At 47.9% G+C, this 17,907-nt stretch overlaps 1 pseudogene; it reads right to left on the minus strand.

Annotated features, from left to right (window-relative positions):
* Positions 1-3,043: 3,043 nt before the first annotated feature.
* On the minus strand, positions 3,044-6,913 carry LOC119329603 (annotated as a pseudogene).
* Positions 6,914-17,907: the final 10,994 nt, after the last annotated feature.

Raw genomic sequence — 17,907 nt, forward strand, 5'->3', positions numbered from 1 at the left:
GGGGACAGAAGTACAGTGTGATGTCGGTTTTTTTAGCTAATATTTGGCTGCTTTATATTTTTTTGCCGCTTTTGTTCTAATATGTCAGTCTTTTTCCCTAATATTTTGCTATTTACATTTTTATCCCTTTTTCCTAATATATTTCTATTTATATTTCTTCCATTTTTCCCTAATATTTTGCTACTTCATATTCTTAGCCTTTTGTACACCCTCCGTTTCTAAATATAAATCCTTTTAGTGATCTCAATATGAACTAGATACGGATGTATACACATTTATTTACAGTGTAGATTCACTAATTTTGCTCCGTGTGTAGTTCATATTGAAATCTCTTAAAAGGCCTATATTTAGGAACGGCGGGAGTAATATTTTATTATATTTAGGAACGGCGCTATTCGTCACCTTGGGTGAGGAATAATTATTCTTCACCCCCCTCTATTTTAACATGAATGCATCGTAATTTTACGTTTCGTAAATTTTGTCTTATTTCAGACATAAAAGGAGAACGTAAGAAAATATATAATCGCTGTAAAAATATTTTATGTTACGCAAATTATGAAACGTAAAAACATAGTGTAAAATGTACATAAAATGTAATTTTTCTGGTCTTCTGACCTTTTTTATGCCAAATTTTACGCATTGAATCAATATGACTGTAACTATTTATATTTGAAACATAATTTATTTATGAAATGATCGTAAGATTAGCTCGGGTGAAGAATAATGTATTCTGCACCCTGGGTGATGAATAGTAACACTATATATATGTTTTCCCTTCTTCTTCTTAATATTTTGATATTCTATATTCTTTTCGTATTTTGTTCTAATATTTCGCTATTTTATAGTCTTCTTTTCTTTTTTGTTGTAATATTTTGCTATTTTGGTGCTCTACTTTTTTCCCTTCCACGGCTCAAAGAAGGTAGTGTCCTCTAACTCTCCTCTAAATATTTTACCTTTTTATTTTATTAGTCTTTTTTGCTATTTTCTTATAATATTTCCCTATTTTACCGCTCTGTTTTTTTCGCTTTCCAGCAACGACGAGGCCCATTAGAAGTGATGCCCAGGCCAACTAGACCCAGGACCACCTAACAACCGATGGCCCAGCCGAAGCGAACAAATTCTATGGTAGTCTAAGAAAAATATGTACAGAAGCAAAAACTCTCACATAATTTATTTATTTTGCGGGAGACTTTCGATTTATTCATCTTCAATCATGGCAAAGAACACCAGAAATAATAAAAATTATAACCAGATAAAATAAGGTCGAGTGGAAAATGTATCCGCGTAAAGTATACAAATAACTACGCACTTGATTAAAAAAATGTCCGAGTAGAAATGTTTCTCCAAGAAAAATATTTTCCCTCACATATAAGAATGTGTACTAAACATATCAGTGAGAAAATTTATTATTACCCATATGTTAAAATTTTGAGAATGCATTTGTTAACATAATTCCGGTGAGATTAATGGGTGGGAACATGATTACATTTTTTTCATGGTGGCAGTCAAAATCAAAATTGGTCTACAGTGCATATGGAGTACTGTAGAAGAGTACTTGTAACTGGCTGATCAATGCTAAATCTGAAACCAGCCGCTACGTACCGCTGCACTTGTGAGACAGCACATGCCTTGTTTGATCCAAAGCTACTGCCTGAAATCAGTTATACATATTGTTGCACTTGCCTGACAGTGTCATGCTTCGTTTCTCTGGACATACATATAGATGAATGCAGTGAACTCAGCGAATTGATCATCATATCAACTCATTTTAGAACATGTAAGCGTTCTGTTTTTTCATCTAAAGAAAGAACGTTATGAAATTTCGCCTCATCCTGTTGGTAATCAGTAGCTGATTGGTTTTGTTTCAGTGACGGATTTTTTTCCTGAACTTTTTGGTATTGTTCTTGGTGGTTTTCAGGTTTCCAAATCAGGGAGAAGGGAGGGAGATTGCCCGATTACTGGCACGGTTGCATCAATGGCTGGCTGATCACGTATGAAGCTCTAGACCATCCTCCTCCTGGATGAAGAATCGACGGGGAACTTAAAGTGGTTCGTGCTGAATATCGAACCTTGATGAGAAACTTGGTACATAAAATTCAAAGTGGATCGCTATGATGCAATGCATACAAAAGTTCCTAACATCACTTCAGAACAGTATTCCTAGCTGGGGCAGAGTACGAGTGCAAATCGACAGCTCAAATAGTTCATAAATAACAGTGCATGCATGTACGAACCAAAACAGTAGCACTGTTATGTGTTAAACACACTGTTGGTTGCCCAGTATAGATACTACTACTGTCATACAAGTCCATAACTAACTAAAATTCGAAAACGGTGGCAGAATTTTGATACAAACTGACGGTGCCCAGGGCTGAACGTCGCAGTATAAGGGGGAACCAACAGCTTCAGATATAACATAATGGTCACCAAATAACAGTACATGTATGCACAAGTCAAAATAGTAATAGTACAGTTATACATACAGACATACAGAGACCAACAGACAGACCTACCAAAAATTGGGCTAACAAGTTACCTCTTCTGAGCATAGCACCCAAAAAAGAAATACTGACAGAATTTCGACAAAAAAACCTGACAGTGCCAGGCAGAACTTCGAAAAAGAAATACAATGGTATAGCAGCCCATAGGTGAATACAACTACTGATTAGTCAAACAAGATCTCTTTCTGGGGATAGAAACAAATGATGGAAAATAGTGTTTGGCGCGCTTTCTGACTACTGATCTCGCAATTCAACATGGCAACAACTTTCGTGTGGCAACATCACAAAACAAACATGGCAATACCAATTGTTGATACTGGTGGGTCTTGCAAGACAATAGTTCTACTCCAAATGATCTCTCTTTCCGTCAGTCTGTCCATGCTTGAAGGATTCTGCAAGGAAGCCATGCACGATCAACACCAGAAGAAAGCCAAACTACAATGATGAGGCATGTATCCTTTTTCCGTCAAAATAAATATTAGGGGTACAGTATCACCAACCTTTGCAGACAGCATATCTTCCGAGTCTTTGGGAATAGTAGTTCAACCTTTGCAGATATATTTCCATGTCTTCGGCTTCAGCAACATAGGCTCTGCATGGATTATTAATGTAAGAACTTACACTTCAAGGAAAATCATGAAAGAAATGACGAAATTAGATAAAGGAATATTTAACTTGCTCGGTTTTTCTGTCGTACTACTAGTGAAGTTATTATCATTCTAACTAGCACATGTAACACCCGCTAGCAAGTAGTAATAGAGAAGGTAATTGCTGCGTGCTTACTTCCATAATAATGTGCATCTATCCTTTCCACCTGGAGGCTGCCCAGCCGTTGCTGCAGACTTGCAGGGAGCGTCTTCAGACCAGGGCAGTATCTAATGTAAAGAAATTGGAGAGATGAGTATGCTTGCGGCACATCCGGTAGGGATTCCAGGCTCTTGCAACCCAGAAACTGGAGGAACTCCAAGGATTGGAGCTCGGGAGAGCAGGATTCCAGAGATGCCAACCCACCACAGTTAAAAATGTCTAATTTCTTGAGGGACGGGGGAAAATAGAGGACCCCTGTTAAGCCATCACAGTAGTATAATGATAATTCTTCTATACTGGATGACCCTTGACGAATCGATGATACTGACTGTCCCTGCTGCTGCTTCCTGCCATATGTGGACTCAAGCTTACTGCAATTATTAATGAACATTGTCCTGAGAGAAGCAGGGACGTTGAAGAGCTCAACCAAGTTTCCACAACTTTGTATCGTTAGAGACTCTAGACGTGGCAGGAGCTGACTGGTTTCTGATGATGTTGATGGCTCAGCAGAAGGTTGTGCATATCCAGTCAAATTATTGCATTGCCTAATCAGAAGCTTCCTCAAGTATACCAGTCCTTTAAACAATGTTTCTGGCCAGTGGACGAGAGCATGGCAATTCACAATTGACAACTCTTGAAGGTGTACAAAGCATGCACACAACTCTGTTACACTTACAACTGACTTAAAGTCTTTCAACACTAAAACTTCTAGAGGAAAGTCTTGATCATTCCCATTCTCCTTGACGTTCACCAATTCCCTGAAACTATTCTCAACCCCCATCGAGGTTGTATCTGTGCTATGCCCAATGCTAGTCAGATCTAGATTGGTCAATGAAGTCATATGTCTCGCTACCCACAAGAACAACTCTACATCGTGTGCTTCCATGTTTAATACACTGAGCTCTGGTGATTTAGCTGTAGTTGTCAACCCTGGACATTTCTTAATAAAAATATCCTGGAGCTTAGGGAAGGTTGGATGTCCTGGCAATGCTGTCAACTTCTTACAATGAGTAATATACAATTTCTCAAGCCGAGGAAACATATCTGTTCTCTATCCATCCCATTATGTATTTCCCACCATCTCTCCAAACAGAAAAGACCTGCTAGCACAAGGTTCCTCAAATTTGGAAATGTGAGCAACCATTGCAGTTTTTCACATTCGACAAGATGGATCTCAACAATATTTTGCAACATTGACATCCATGTCGGGGAGGTGATGGCTGTATAGGAGTATATCCTTATAGCCTGCAGCCCATCACGAGGTTTGAGTTTCTCGAGCACTCCTGCAGCACCCTTGTGACTTTTTTCCTCAACAACATTATCCGATCCAAAGGTCCATCTTAATGTCAGTTCTCTTAGTTCCTTCTTCATGAGGTTTGCTATTTCTGCATCTTTTTCTGTTACGTTCTCTAGATGATTTAGCTCTAGTTGACCACAAAGTTTTAAATTCTTGAGCTCTGCAACGTTACTACAATTAGAGCCACTACCTGCTACAAAACATGTAAGTGTCTGTAGGGATGTGAGTTTTCCGAGGTCTCTAGGCATGCTCTCCAGCTTTGGGCAACCATGAGTGTAAAGGTGACGGAGGGCAGCCATATACTTCATTTGTCTTGGAAGTGTTTCAAGGCGTATACAGCCAGAGAGGTTAAGCGTTTGCAGGTTGTAAAGAATGCTAATATCTCCAGGAAGTGCTCTGATCCAACTTCCTGAAAGATCTAGGTACCTCAAGTGATGTAGATGCCTTGGTTTCAGAGGAAGTGAACTGAAACGTAGTTGTAGTGCTTGCAAAGAGCTAAATTTTGATATATGTTTCAATGGAATATCCATACCATCATCACACAGAAGAGTTTGGATAGCTGGAGAGTTGTTCTCTAGAGAACTATCCAATTTTCCTTCAGGGTCCTTGCATGACAAAAATAAATGACGAGCCGTGTTTGGAAGCCACTCACTCTGACTTGTTTCCTCGGTTGCGACAACAGATTCAATCTTGCCTGGTTCGTCACTTGCCAAGGCACATTCTTTCCCCATTACAGAAAGTGCAACATCATGTATAAGATCGTGGATTTTACATGTAGTTCTCGAATAACACAACCTGTTGTATTTAATTTCATAATCAGTGGCTTTGATTTGTTTAACATCCTGGAAGAATGACCTTGAGACCAGTTCACGGAAAATCTGTTTGCCAACAGTTTCAAGAGGAACTTGTTGTTCCTGGATGAACCCATGTGCAATCCATAGTTGGATCAGCTTGTCCACATCAATCTCGTAATCTTTGGGAAATACAGCACAAAAATTAAAGCATTGCTTCATATATGATGGCAAGTCATTGTAACTGAGCTTGAGTATTGGTAAGATTCCTGTCTCCTCGGTGCAAATGTTACTTCTGTTTGATATAGCCTCCCACTCTTCCTTACTGGTCTTGGTACACAGTACGGAGCCTAGTGCTGTTGCAGCTAAAGGAGAACCAACACATCTCTGCACAATATCATCAACCATACCCACCAACTCGGTGGGCCTTTTCTCTGCCTTCTTGAAATGACTGAATGCTGTTGTCTCGATGATTTTCTTTATGAATTTATCTTCCAAACCTATGAGATTATAAGCTTTAGCAGTATCCATTATTTCAGCCACTCCACCATCACGAGTTGTTGTCAAGACCGCACTACCAATGCCACCATGTCGAAGGCAGGCCTTGAGCTGTCTCCAAAACTTAACCTGCCGTGCCCAGACATCATCCAATACAAGGAGGTACCGTTGCCCGCTCACTACATTCTGAAGAACATCCAGTGGTGTCTTCTTGGATGTGGCTGCTTCTTTACCATCATCCATCTTCTCAGGAGCTTCTTTAACTATACTTGTAGCTAGAGAATCCACATCAAAGCAGTCAGAGGCACACACCCATAGCAGCAAACCGAAATGCTTCCGAATGGCAGGGTCATTGTAGACAAGTTGTGCTAACGTGGTCTTGCCCTGACCACCCATTCCAACGATGGGAACAACTGTAAGATCTGCATTGTTAGCTTGCCCAACTAGTCTACTAACAATTTCACTCTTATCATTGGCTCTGGATTCATTGATGATTTCCTTGATTTCCTCTGAGTCAGCCATAGCATGATTCGTCCGCCGCAACTGACTGGATACCGGCGGTTGTTGCTGATACTTAAAGCCAAATGCGTTCATTTCGGTCACAAGGATGTCGATGGCCTGCACAATCTTGCAGAGCTTTCTTCCCATCCTGTTACGGAATACGAAACGGTTGTGTGTGGGAAAGAGTTTTACCACATCGAAGCCAAGTCCTTGTAGTGTCCCTCCTTTTTGGCCTTACGACGAAGCGCCTCATACTTGAACTCATCGAAGACTTCATTCGCCTCGTAGGCCACCTTCTTGATGGCCTCGAGCCAGGCCGCTGCCCCTTCCCTGTGGGCTGCTGCCTGCTCAGCATCAGTGATGACATCCAGGATGGCAGGAAGTTTGCGCTTCAGGACCTCATGTTGCTTCTCCATGCCCTTCATCACCTTGTACTGGTCGAGGAGGTAGTTGGACGCCTTCTCCATCACGATTTTGACTAGTGGTCCAACCACCATGGTGGCCACCACTGCGGCCATTGGAGCACCAAGCGCTCGCAAGACCACAGAGAAGCACGAGTGCAGTGCAATGTGGAGAAGAGATGGTGTAAGCAAGATGCGATTGCTTTCAGGGAGAGGTACAAGTAGAATGTGTTTGGTTTCATCGATTGGTTCCATCAACTACCGCAGCATAGAAACAACAGTTGCACAACTACACTTTATAAAAACTGCACTTTGTTTTCTCAGCATTGTTGTGCCTGAGGACAGCTTCGCCAATACCTTCTAACCATCTTCAGTCAAGGTGTGGCATCGATGTCCCCGCCAGGCACTTGCTTAGGAAAAGCAGTCACAAATGTTAACCCGCAAATGGCAAACATAATGGTTTTGGAAGCATATAAGTTATGGCAGAAAAAAATATCCAATGGATATATGCAACTGTTCCACTATCTAGAGAAATGTTGCCGTGTTGCATCACTGTGCACGTAATAAGCAAGATTAATGTGCAGCAATTTGATGCTTACCGATTTAATAATAAACAATACTAACGAAAGGGACGACGCGAGTAATATATTATTTGTACTTGTGCTAATTATTAATGGATGCGCCTATAGGACAAACCATTTTTTTCCAGTTCATTACAAACGCTAATGCAAGAATTAAGACGAGACTCTGTATATTATCAACACTCAATGTGGTGCTGCCGGCATACGAAAACAATACTGTGAAAGGGACGACGCGAGTAGTATATTGCTTGTGGTTGTGCTAATGCGGCCACCCGGCTACTTATAAGATATCCACCTTTTCCTGTCCATTTACAAACGCTAATGTCCACTTTTTTTTCCTGTTGGGACAAAACACTTTGATTCAAGCACAGATAATGCAATGCTCACAGCATTACAAAGTAGCAAAAAAAAAGAGAGAGGAGATTTTAATATGGGAATGAACATCGATTTTGCCAGCACCATCTTGGAAGGAGATCAGAATGGTACACGGGACAATTTTCTAACTGCACTTTTTTTTTCTTTTCTTTTACGAATACGCACACAAACTCATGAAGAAGTAAGGAAGTACATAGGACGACAAAGCACTGCCGGAAACACCAGATACAAATAGTTAAATCCAGACTAGTGCTGCATTGACATGGGTGACATGGTTTTGGTTTTAGAAGCAAAAGTTACAGCAAAAACACCAATGGATATATACAAATGTGCTGCTATCTTGATAAGTAGTGTGTTCTTTACAAATGCCAACGCCAGTACACTACCGACGTTCAACAATGTGATGCTTTCGGCTCACCAACTTGATAAACAATACTGTGAAAGGGCAACAAACTAACAATTTTTTGTTCCTAGTTGTGCTAAAGCAGCCAGTTGGCCTACCTACTAGTATCAGATAACCATTTTTCCTGTTCGTTACAGACGCCAATGACAGAAGACAAGCGACTCCATGTATGACCAACCACACTTGATTCCAGCACAAATAATTGTAATGCTCACAGCATTACAGAGTAAAACAAAAGAAAAGAAGGGGGGGAAAGGTGCTTTCAATATGGGGAATGAAAATTCTTTTATTTCAATTTTCTTGGTATGCGATGCAGATGAGCAGTATGTCACTACTGTAAGAGGTTTCAGAGTACTGATGTCTTACCCGAGCCCGCCGGGAGCTCCTCCTGCGCTCCGTCCCGCTCTTGGTCACTCCACGACGAGAAGCGGAGAGGAAGGAAGACGGTGGCACCGGACGACGGGAAAGGGACGGCCACCGATGTGGCCTGGCCTTGAGGAGGCTCTGCCCCCTCCCCTCTCCGCCGCATCCTCTCTTTTTTTTAGAACATAGACGTTAGGAGTGTCCGGCTTTAAATTAATAAAGCCCACAACTTAGGCAGCGTAACAGAGAAGTCTTAGAACATCGAAACGAGCGTGGAGGCTCAGGCCATGCGTACGCGAAGGCACGAGAAGTTTAGAACAGGCCAAAGGAAGTACGCAGCGAGTCTATTACAGGCCAAAGGCCAGAGCATAGAGCACGCAGGCTCGCTCGCGAGAAAAAAGATCCACTTCACGACGTAGAAGTGGCGGATGGCTCACTAGCCAAAACGTAGCCTGGCGAAGACGATCTTGAGCTTGTTTCATTTTTTCAGCATCCTTGCGCCTCGCCAACGGACTCCACTGCTGCAGTAGAAGGTTGCATTTGTAAATTATGTTAGCAGGATGAGATGGAAAGATTCCCTCGATTGCTAGTTTGTTCCTAGTTAGCCAAATAGCCCATGCCAAGGCGCCTAAGCAACTCCAAAGCACACGCTTGTTGCCTCCTTGCACCGAGTCAACTATGGCCGCAAGGTCGACGGCCGAGCGAGGGTCCCAGGAGGTGTTGGCCGCTGCACGGACGGCACTCTAGGCAAAACGCGCCAGGGGCAGCGGAAGAAAACGTGATTTGCATCTTCCGTGACGTTACATATCTCACACAAGCCGGTCGACGGGCCGTTGCGTTTGGCGACGTTTGCCGACGTGGGCAGTCTATTGCGGAACAATTGCCAAAAGAACACCTTAATCTTAAGCGGAAGGCGCGAGTTCCACAAGCCCTTCGGCATCTGGAAGGACGGGCCCTGGCACAGCCTACGGTAAAGAGACTTGACCGTAAACTTGCCGGACGGGGTGAGGGCCCAGGTGACCGTGTCCGCGGAAGTAGACAACGACACCGAATCGGTGAGGCCAAGCAATTCCTCTAAGTGTGCTTGTTCTGGCCCCGTTAACTCTCTACGGAAATGGATCGCCGGAGGGGTGGCGGTAAGTGTCGTCGCAACCGTTTGCTCCGGGTTGACAGCAGAGCATAAAGATCCTGGAATTGGGACCAGAGAGGTTGCGATCCCACCCAATGATCAAGACAGAAGCGGACCGAGCGGCCGTTGCCAATAGCAAACTTGGCTCCTAGGGCGAAGGCCGGGCGTACCGCTTGAAGATCATTCCAGAAAGGTGAGCCCCGCGTCGTGCCCTCGAAAAAGTTCTCGTTCGGGAAGTATTTAGCGCGCAACAGGTCAACCCATAGACCCGTCGCCCCCTGCGACAGCTTCCAAATCCACTTGCACATAAGTGCAATGTTTAGGATTCTAGTATTTGTGATCCCTAGCCCGCCTAGGTCTTTGGGACGACACACCGCATCCCATTTAACCATATGGTACTTGCGTTTTGGTCCCTCCCCTTCCCAAAAGAAACGGGACCTGGGTGTGTCCATCTTGGCATGAATCCCTTCTGCCAGGAGGAACAGACCCATCGCGAATTGCGGCAGCGAGGAAAGGCTCGCATTCGTGAGCACCAATCTAGCTGCAGAGGAAAGGAACTTCCCCCTCCAAAGACAAACCCACCCTCCCACCTTGGTCCAGAGCGGAGCCCACCCGTCGATCGTGATGCGTTTGGCATCCAACGGGAGACCCAGGTAGGTAAACGGAAGTTTGCCTAATTTGCAATTGAGCAGGTCCGCAATACGCCTGCCTTCTGACGCCTCCATCCCCATAGGCATCACTTCACACTTGTGGAAGTTGATTTTGAGCCCTGACATGAGTTCGAAGCTAATCAGCAAGGCTTTGACCGTGGCCACACTGTGGAGGTCGGGCTGGAACAACAATAGTGTATCATCCGCGTATTGTAAGTGTGAAATCCCCCCTAGGATGAGGTGTCCCAACACCCCTTTTATGTGACCTGCCTCGTTGCTTTCCGAAGCATAGCTGCGAAAGCATCAGCAACAAAATTAAACAAGATTAGCGACATGGGATCACCCTAGCGTAACCCACGCTTGTTCCTGAAGAGGTGCCCTACTTCTCCATTCACCGAGACCGCAGCTTGGCCCCCCCCAGACTAACTGCATGACTCTGTGCACCCACATCAACGAGAAGCCTCGACTAGTGAGGATCTGTCTGAGGAAATCCCAATTGACACGGTCGTAAGCCTTCTCGAAGTCTAGTTTGAGTAAAATCGCCGGTTCGTGCGTGCGTCTAAGCTCGTGAAGGGTCTCTTGCGGCGCTAACGGCCCCTCCAAAATGTTTCTACCACGAATGAACGCAGATTGAGAGCGACTAATGGTGCGGTGGGCGATCGGCGTGAGCCTAGTGGCGCAACCTTTGGCACAGATTTTAAAAGGAACGTTAATGAGCACAATTGGTCTGTACTGTCGGATGTTATCCACGCCAGACACTTTCGGTATTAACGAGAGAACACCGTAGTTTAGCCTAGCTATGTCCATGAAACCACGCATGAAGCCGTTGCACATATCGTATATGGGATCGCGCAACAATGGCCGAAAGTGTTTAAACATCGCCACCGACCACCCGTCCGGCCCCGGAGCCGTGTCGGTTTTCATGCTTTGGAGTGCATCGTCCATTTCCTTGGGGGGAAACGCGAGCCCCAGCTCTTCGTTCTCACTCTCTAAGACCTTTTGGGACGGGAGCCAAACGTCCGCTCGCAAACGTGCGCGTTGAGCCTCGTCGGTCCCCATCATGCGAATATATAAGTCGTAGATGTGCTTGCTAATCTCCGATTGCTGGAGAAGGAGCCCCTGCTCCGTCTGCAACCTAAGGATTAAGCATTTCCTGCGTAGGCCGTTCGCATACGCGTGGAAATATTTAGTGTTCGCATCGCCTTTGAGCGTCCACTTGAGGCCTCCCCTACGCCTCCAATATTCCTCCTCGGATCGTAGCAGATCTTCGACTTGCCCTTCTAAGACATATCGGTGCGCCCATTCTTGCTCAGAGAAAGGGCGCGAGTCTGCTTGGATATCGAGGAGTGCTACCTCATCAAGAAGCCTCGCCCTGAGGACTTTGCCGTCATGCCCCTGGTCCGCACCCCACCCCTTTAGGCTTGCGTGAAGGCGTCCCCTGACCACGATCCAGAACTCCATTGGGCCGCGCTGCTGGCCCGTGAGTTGGACACATCGCAACCATCTTTCCCTAAAGATGGTGTCGAAATCAGGGACCTCAAACCACGCGGTTTCGAAGAAGAAGCGCGGGCTGCGTCGAATCCTATCTTCCCCTGAAGATAAGATGAGGGGAACATGGTCTGATCCAATCCTTGTTTCTGCAAGGAGCGAACATAATGGGAACACCACTTCCCAATCCGGAGACATGAAAGCACGATCCAAGACGGATCACACCGGGGCCAATTGCTTGTTAGTCCAAGTAAACCTTGCCCCAGTTCTTGTCACTTCCCTAAGTGACATAGACGCAATTGCGTTATTGAACATGGCCACCCTTGGTCAGTTGATATTGTCATTGTTTTTATCAGCACCCCAACGAATCAAGTTAAAGTCGCCACCCACCATTAAAGGGATTTGGGCTGCTGATACTGCCAATACCTTGGCTTTGAGTTCTCCCAAAAACTCGACCGAGCGTGAGTGATCTGCTGGTCCATAGACTTGCACAATCACGAGCTCACGAAGCGAAGCTCTCACGCGGATATTGGCAGCAATGAAAAAGGTACCAACCTCCCAGGTCAGCACCTCATACGTGGCGCTGCAAAAGCCGAGCAGCATGCCACCCGAATGGCCATTTGCCGGGCTGTGGTGCCAAACAAAACGCTCTAGGGGATCTATGGCTAAGATATCTTGGTGGCGAAACTCAGATTTAATCGTTTCCTGGAGCCCTACGATATCTATCGCTTCTTTCTTGATATATTCACTTAATTGGGTACGCCGCCCCAAGTGGCCGAAGCCACGAATGTTCCAAATAAGTGCACGCATCTAGATGACGCGATTTCACAGGCGCACTCCCCTGGAGGTGATCGCCTTGGCCACGCGCCTCACCTTGCCGCAGCGAGGCAAGGGAGGAGCAGCAGCCCCTGTTGCTGTCTCCCCTTCGGGATGGAGCGTTAGCGACGTCAAGGGCTCAGCCTTGACAGCCAAACGTTCCGCGTGTTGAGCAGCCGCCGCTGCCAGCACCGCCTGCGTCATCTCCTTCGCACGCACCAACGAGATGAGCTCGCTCACCCCGCCCTCACCCATCGGTTCCACCCCACTTTCCACCAACACCTCGCCCAAATGATCGTCCGAAAAGGAGTCCAGAATCGAAAAACAAGGCAAGGGGTTACCTGAGGTTTCCAGATTCTTCTGTGCTTGGAGGAGTTGGGCGTGTTGGAGCGACGACATGTTTCCTTTGGCGCCCTTGGCCCGCGCACTGACCCGCACGGGAGCCGCCTGCCCCTCCACTACGGCCTTGGAACGCTTGGCCTTCGGGAAAGGCGCCGTCTTGGACGCCTCCTAAGCGAGCGGGGCGGGGTTGGGCACAGCCAGAGCCATCACCGTCTGACGCGGCGTCGCCGAAGCACCCAGGAGCTCCGCTACGCCCGGCCTCCGTGCTAACCTTGCGCACGGCCACCTTCTTGAGCTGCTTCACCGCGCCTAGCTTGTTGGTGCTGCGGCCGCCTTGGGACGGAGAGCGCGAGGAGATAGGCAGCGAGTCCACGGACACCGCGATAGGAGTGCCCGCCTCACCCAGCGGCTCCACCATCTGGTCTGTGCTGGCCACCGCCTCCATCCGCACCGGGGGGGGGGGGACGTGACCGAACCCAAGTTGGAGCCGTACTGGTTCAGAATAGATAGTTCCAGCTCCATGGACCTCCCTGCGAGTGGCTGCTCCATCAAAGGCAGCTGCGCACGATTCGCCGCCCCGCCCTTGTCGGTGATGCCCAGCTTCTCCCACGCCGCCGTGTCGATGGAATCGTCCTCCATGCTTGCATCTAGCTCCTTGTCGCCATCCTTGTCGTTGTTGCGCCCCGCCCCGTCCGGGGCCTTGCCATGGTTGGGAGAAGGGGGATTTGGGGAAGGCAGGGCGGGCGCCGCGGTTTGCTCCGGGGGAAGCTCGGGCTCGATGGTGATGTTGAAGCCCTCCCCGTTGAACCAAATCTGGACCAGTCCTCGAAGCTTGCGAGGGTTGCGACAAGCAAAACGCATGCGGACCGGCCCCAGACGGATCAGCTACTCCTCGTCGACCAGCAGGGGACGGCCGAGCATAGTGGTGGCCGCCATGAGCCGGTCGGAGCGCCGCTGCTTGGGTGGGACACCGCCCAGCTTGACCCACACCTCCGGCATCTCCATTCCCTTGGGTGCGTCGAGGACCGCATCACGGATATCCACCATGAGGTTGTTGAGGGAGAGGAAAAGTTTGCCGCTCCTCGTTGCCATCCTGAGCATCGCCGGATCTGGGAAGACCACCGTGAACGCCCCACCTTCTAGAGGAGAGATCTGCCAGTCCCACACGCCCTCGAAAAGGTGAGGCAACTCCACTTGAAGGATCTCTTGCGTGAGCGCACCGGAAGGCATGGAGAGCACCGCCGTGTTGGCCCCCAGCTGGATCTGCGGCTCCTCCCGCGCATCATCCGGGTACTGGAGGCAGAAGAAGCCCTCGCCGGAGATGGCGTGCCCCATGGTTTGGAGGATCAGAGGCTTGCCGCGGGTCGGGCACTGCGCCGAAGTGTGCCCCTCCTTGGTGCACACCACGCAAAGGGGCATGAAGGTGCACATGTTCTGGAAGTGGCCTGTGCGACTGCATCTGAAACACTCCGAGCCGTCGGCTTCTTCGATGGGGATTGGCTCCTTCTCCGTGCCCTTGGACGAGCCCGGCGCCTCAGATCTGGGCGGGAGGGGCGGCTTGGAGGCCGCCGCCCCCGTTGGCTTGGACTTCTGCTTCTTCGCATGGGGGTCGCCGCCGCGGTCGCTGGCCTGCGATGGCTGCTGCCCCTTGCGCTTGAGCTCGAGGCTGCATTGCTTGTACTCAGCCTTCTTCTTCTTCTTCTGTCTTTCCTGCTCCTTGAGCCACCAGGCGGGCGGCGGCTCCAATCCACCCTCGTCGTCGGCCCGGCCACGGTTGCGGTCCCGCGGCGGCTCCATGGGTGGCTTCTCCTCCCTGCGGTCTTGCTTGGATCCCATCGCCACTACTTCCGCGAAGGAGTGCCGCAATGGAGGTGGGGAGAGGAGTGGGTGAGAGAAAGCGGGCGGAGTGGCCGAAGCGCCGCACCTCCGATTTGGAGGCAGGAAACCCTAACGAGATGTTTAGGGCTCCACGGGGAATCCAGATCCATTTATATGGCCGCGCAGGACTGGGCGGCGTGGGCTGGGCTGGGCCCTGAGAGCGGCCACATTCCCCTGCGCCGCTAGCGCATCGTGAGACTGGGCTTCCACTCGCGTCTGCCCCGTAGATGGGCCGTCAGCCACCCTTGCAGTCTGGCCCAGGCGAACCCCAGGCGGGTCCTCCCCAACCGCGCCAGGATCCGCCAGCGCCGCCGCCGCCGCTGCGGGGGTCGCCCGCACCGAGCACGGCAGGTCCAGCGCGTGCTGCAGGAGCAGCCCCACGTCGGAAGCTTCAGGGTTGCCACGCCCCTCACGCCCCGGCGTTGTGCACGGCGCCCTGCCCGCGGCCGGCGCAGGCTGCCTCGAACCACGGCCTCCGGGCGCAAAAGCACGCCGGCGCCCGGCCTTGAAGGAGCCCCCAAGCTCCTCAGCCCGCGACACGAAGTCGCCAATGGAGCAGGCCGCACGGCCGCCTGCCCCTGACCCCGCCGCGTCGCATACCTCCGCATCCTCGTTGCCGTCTGACTCTTCCTCAGCCAGAGCCCAAAAGTGGCTCCCCAACCACCTTGCCACGCCCTGGGAAGGCGCGGCCGCCCGCCTGGGCACCGGCGAGACTGCCGCCGACCAGCCCCCCGCCGAGACCAGAGCACCGTCGCCGTGGTCGCCGGGAGCGATTCTCTGCGCGGAATCGCCTCCACCATCGCCTGGGACGCCCGCAGCGCCTGTCCGTACAGGAGCCGTTGGGAGCGCCATCCTCACCAATCTCGCCAATCACTCTTAGCCAAGGGATCGCAGTCCAAATCCCCACATCCTCTCCTTACAGCTCCGCCGCCAACCTCGAAAGATCCCAACGCGATTGCTCAATCCTCCAGCCCCACACGGTCACTGAAAATCCGGCATGAGAAGAACGGAATGGCTTCGAGGATGCACGGCGAGGAGGATTCCGGCCGGCGCTCCGTCAAATTTGAGGATAGGGATTTCGCTCGGAGAGGATGAGCAGGTAGTGGGCTTTTTTTTCTCCTCCAAGGGAATGGCGTGCCTAACTTCTATTTGGCGCCCTTAGCGCCGGTTATAGTGTTTACCACAAACCGGCGCATAGCCCGCTCCTTCGTCGGCTTGGCCCATTTAAATTTTTTCTTTTTATTCAACCTTCAAAAAATAGGCGAGTCAAGCGTGTTTTTGAACTGTCGATCCTTTGGTTTAGTTCCAACTATGAAAGCTCACTTGCTTTGCCCAGTTACTTCTTTTCATGTTGTTGTTCTTCTTTTTTTCTGTTTTGTCTGGCCATTTTTTCTTTGTTTTTTTTCCTTTTTCATTTGCTTTAATTCGTGAATTTTTTAAAATTCGTGAGCATTTTTTAAAATCGATGAATTTTTTTTAAAATCCTCAAACTTTCTAGAATCATGAATTTTTCAAATTCATGAACATTTTCTTCAAATCCATGAATACTTTTTCTTATATTCGTGAACTTTTTTTAGAATCATGAACTTTTTCAAATCAATGAATAGGTTTTCAGAATCATGAACATTTTCTTAAATTCATGAATTTTTTCAAATTTGTAAACATTTCTTTAAAATCCGTGAAATTTTCTTAATTCGCGAACTATTTTCAATCCGTGTTTTTTTTAATCCATGAACCTTTTCTCAAATGCATGAATGCTGTTCAATTTGCAAACTATTTTCAAATTCATGATTTTTTTTTTGAAATCGAGAACTTTTTTCAAAGCAATGGATGCTTAAACTTTTTTGACTGATTGGGCCTAACCCAAATCTTTTGGTTACTTGGTAAGGTAGCTTAATGTTTAATGCAGGCTTGTCCGTGAGCAGGTTGACCTGATTGGTGATGCAGTGGGTGGTCATCTGCATCATACTTGATCCCAGGTCCATCGGCTATTGTCTGAAACCAGTTGCATCATATACGCTGTCGCATTTGTCTGACGGTGTAATGTCTCTCTGTACACAGACGAATGCAGTGGACTCTTCGAGATTGAGGGCACCAATGATCAACAGAATGCAGAGTCCGTCCATCGACAAGCAGGTTGAGGTCAGGATCACAGAGGAGTACAACCGGAGACACCGTCGGCGGCGGCCTCTCATGGGGACGCTCAGTCTGCCGCAGGTCTGAAAATCAGAGATCATCTCTGAAATCCACTATCCGCTAAAAGCTTCAATCTCTCTGCTTTATTGGACTGCAGTTAATTGATCATCGTATCATCTCATTCTATAATGTAAACATTCTGTTTTTCCTAGTACTAAAGAAAGAACATTATGAAATTCTGCTGATTCTGTTGCAAGCAGTAGCTGATTGGTCGTTTTCAGTTATGGATTTTTTTTTTCTTCTGAACCTTTCGGTGATAGTGCTGGTGGTTATCTGGATTTTTCAGGTTGGCAAAAAGGCACACGGAGCTTGCCCGATTACTAGAATGTGTTGCATCGATGGTTGGCTGATCAAGCACAGATCGTGCCTGCTGTGCAAGGAGGAAGATCTAGATCATCATCATCATCCTCGACGAACGACCGATGAGGAACTTAAAGTGGTTCGTGATGAATATCGAATCCTGAGAAATTGAAGTCCTGCCTCTGTACTTATTACATAAAACCTGAACAGTGCTCCTAGTCAGAGTATGAGTGGAAATCGACAGCTTCAAGCAGTCAAAAAATAACACTGCATGTATGTACAAATCAAAACGGTAGTACGGTTGTATGTGGTAAACACAATGTCACAATGTGGACTGTATAAATTATGAGTGTCTGATATACAAGTCCAAAAAAAAAATTTGTGAAACTGTGTCAGAATTTTGATAAAAACTGACGGTGCCAAGGGCAGAACGTGGCAGTATTCCTAGTGCAATCCACAACTTCAGATACACATTACGGTCGGCAAATAACAGTGCAGCATGTACAAGTCAAAAGGGTTAACACAGTCATACAAATAATTGACGGACAGACATACCAAAAGTCCCCTCTTCTGGTAATATATAGCACCCA

This window comes from Triticum dicoccoides, chromosome 7A, assembly GCF_002162155.2.
Source record: "Triticum dicoccoides isolate Atlit2015 ecotype Zavitan chromosome 7A, WEW_v2.0, whole genome shotgun sequence".
NCBI lineage: Eukaryota > Viridiplantae > Streptophyta > Magnoliopsida > Poales > Poaceae > Triticum > Triticum dicoccoides.